This window comes from Populus euphratica, unplaced genomic scaffold, assembly GCF_000495115.2.
Source record: "Populus euphratica unplaced genomic scaffold, PopEup_1.0 scaffold23.1, whole genome shotgun sequence".
NCBI lineage: Eukaryota > Viridiplantae > Streptophyta > Magnoliopsida > Malpighiales > Salicaceae > Populus > Populus euphratica.
In genome coordinates, this window is record NW_011499892.1 from 1,274,343 (window position 1) to 1,277,657 (window position 3,315).

The 3,315-nt window shown below is 30.9% G+C and overlaps 1 protein-coding gene across 2 annotated transcripts in view; it reads right to left on the minus strand.

Annotated features, from left to right (window-relative positions):
• The window catches only part of LOC105131457 (transcription factor PIF4-like), a 4,800-nt gene extending 4,429 nt beyond the window's left edge, over positions 1 to 371 (minus strand). The window contains exon 1 of one of the 2 annotated variants that reach the window (XM_011034442.1): positions 184 to 371. The gene's annotated coding sequence lies outside the window, so the exon portion shown is untranslated. Of the gene's footprint in view, positions 1 to 178 lie in introns of both variants that reach the window. The other variant, XM_011034441.1, reaches the window with a different exon arrangement.
• Between the last annotated feature and the right edge of the window lie 2,944 nt (positions 372 to 3,315).

A 3,315-nucleotide genomic window follows, 5' to 3' on the forward strand; every position in this document is an offset into this window, starting at 1 on the left:
ACCCCCCCCCCCCCCCCACAAAAGTTTTGTATCGAAAAAGAACCTCGACAGAGAAGAAGATAAAGAAAAAAGAAAAGAAAAAAACATTCTTCTGGCCTGCAAAAAAGAATCAAACAAAGTGGACTTCAAAAAGTACTCCTATCCCACAAGTGAGACATGAAATCAAAGCACTCCTGACCTTACCAAACTTCCCTTGTACAACAGACTGAACTTCTTCAACTACTTCCAATATGACCCCTCCCTCTCGCTCTCGCTCTCTCTCTCTCTCTCTCTGAAACGCTGTGGAAATGGGTGGTATGAGAGATTTGAGAATGGACAGGACCCAGAGAGAGGAGATAAATGAAGAGTGCCTGTTTTCAACTCTCAGTTACAAAGACAAGGACATGACACAGACTCTCAAGAGTGTCTGAGACCTGAGGGAAAGATTCTGTAGTCACACCACTCATTTTTTTAATCTGCAGTTACTTACATGTTGTCCACGTGTCATATGATCAGTGAGTTAGTTTCTTCTGCGTGGGCCAGTTTGGTGAAATAAATCTGGGGTGACTGGAAATTTGATTTCATGGTTCTTAAAATTGGAGAGGGTAAGGAGATCAATAACCAGGAAGGAAGAGAGGGTGTGATCCGAAATGTGAAGAAGAGGACGTTCATTTTTGTGTTTTAAAATTATTTAAAAAAAAATTAACATAATTTTTCAATGTTTTTAAATAATTTTCAAGTCCTATATCAACAATAAATTTTAAAAAATGCTTGAAATTTGGATTGATTTATTTATTTAGGAGGGACCAGTACTGTCAGAAACACTGTTTATTGCAGCTCGTGGTTGGGTTTGGATTAGATATGCTTTGATGTTGGCCGAGTTGGATTTTATCCGCTCTCCCTTCTTCCTCCTCCTCCTCTTAAATTTGGAATTAGATTCTTTTAGATACATATCACTGTCATGCTCTTTTAATTTGCTAGTTGAGTGGCCCCTCCATCCACCTTTCCACACTAGGATAAATCTCAAATATATTTAAAACATAATGATTTTATTTTGATATTTTTAAATCATTTTGATACTTAAGAGATAAAAAATATAATTTTAACAAAAATGTGTGATTCTTCTAAAAAGCTTAAAGTGATTGAATTTATGAGGAAGAAGTATCTTCATCCCCAGGGAGAGAGTCATGGTTTATAAATCATGAAGTTATATGGTTTCTGGGCTCTACAATTACCAGTGGGGTTAGCTTTAAAGTCAGCAAGCCTCTATTCGTTAGAACAAGTACAGATCCATTCTTCTACGTCCTTCGTTGCGTTTGTTTCTGCATATCACAGGCTTCGTTGTGTTTGTTTCTGCATATCACAGAAAGAAGAACAAATCATATCAAGATTTCACGCATGGCATGGTCCCAAAGCCTCTTCATTTAGTGAGTTTTCTGTGTGTCCAGGGTAGATTGTAAAAGGTAGATTTCATGTGAAAACAAGAAATGGAACGCCGATAAATTGAGTAAAGAATGCCTCTAAAGATACCTATCAAGTAACTTTTTTTTTTTTTTTCAAGAGTAGGCTAGATCCTTATCTACACTATACAATATGCTTGGATTGAATTGTTATGTTTTTATATTAAAAAATAATAAATTATATAAAAATTAATTTGATATGACTTAATCAACTTGTTAGGTCCAAAAATATTATAAATAACCAATAAAAATATAGTTTAATTAAAAAAATTAAAATAATATTTTTTTTAAAATATTAAAATGACATATATTAAATTAATTTGAATCAGTTTGGATTAACCTACTAAATTTGCTATTTAAATTATAAGATTATGATAACCATATAAAAAAATAATTTTTTTCTATACTTTCTTCACCCTAACCTATTTTTTGGGCAATATCGATGGTAATTTATTTATGGTCACCCAATTATCTTGATCATCGTAATGATGATTAGAAAATTAAGGTCCAACTCCTTGAACAATTAAACTAATTTTTTAATCAATATTTTATCTAAAAACATTATAGATATCTTAAAAACAATATGTAGTCTTAAACTTGAAAAAATTCAATTTCAAAATGCAAAATCAACTTGATTTTAAAAACTTTGAAATATTTGATTTCCCTTTTCAAACAAATAAAAGAACACCTCAATTAAATTTCTTTTGTCAAAAAGAACCTATTAACATCAAAAACGATTTTTTTCATGGTTGAAATGTTGGTCAATTGATTTTTTTTTTCAACAACTTTCTCTTTTTTCTCTCTCAAACCGAACCAAGAAATGAAATAAAGATTTTGTCTAAAATGTTTGATCCTCAAACTTAAGGGGCTAAAGAGAAACTTTGAAAAAAAACCCAAAGTAAAAATTAGCAAAAAAACGGAGGGGCCTTATATATATATATATATATATAGAAAGCAGGGCTGCCAGTTTCCTTATCTTTTAATTTAAGCGCTCTAACTTTCAATCATATCCAAACAATAAAACCAAATAATTTTTAATAATATCTCTTCAATTCGATCAAACACAAAACAGTTGCCACTCATTTCGACAAAGACATCTCTCTCGATTTTCAAGCATTGATGGCCAGAAAAAAAAGTATTATTATTGCGAATAAAACTTGAATTTGAACCTCTATTTGCGTTGAAACTTGGATATAAATGGTCCATTATAATTCTGATGCACATTGCAACAGTCGGCAAAGGGTTGTGTTTGCAATTACAATCTAACAAAAACACTACTTCCATACGTCATGATCGGTACATTTACTCTCTCTCTCTCTCTCTCTCTCTCTCTCATTCAAATTGATTTCTTAAATTCCTATTATTTGTTTAATTTAAAGTCAAAACGGGTGTCAAATGAACCTACAATCACACACAGGAATGACCACTTACTTTCAACTTGATGAATTGACAGATTTGATTTAAATGAATATATTTTTTGAAAAGTTATTTTTTATCATGAGATATGAATATTGTATTAAAAATAAATTAAAATATTTTTTAATATTTTTTAAATAGTTAAATATAAAGAGCATTTATATTATTTGATACAATAAGTTAGATATAAAGAGCATTTATATTATTTGATACAATATAATATATACGAATTTTAATATTGACATTATATCCGTCTGTGCGTGCGTGTGTATATAACATTTAGGATTTCTTCATTTAATGTATACGCACCTAGGAGCAATTTGATTAATCTTATGCCTACCTAGAAAACAATAAAATCATTTCTGCTTGATCACTGTTGATTTCTCTTTCTTTAAAATGGACTCCATGGCTAATCATTATCTGTAGCGGTGCCATGAATGTATTGCATCAAACATATTGC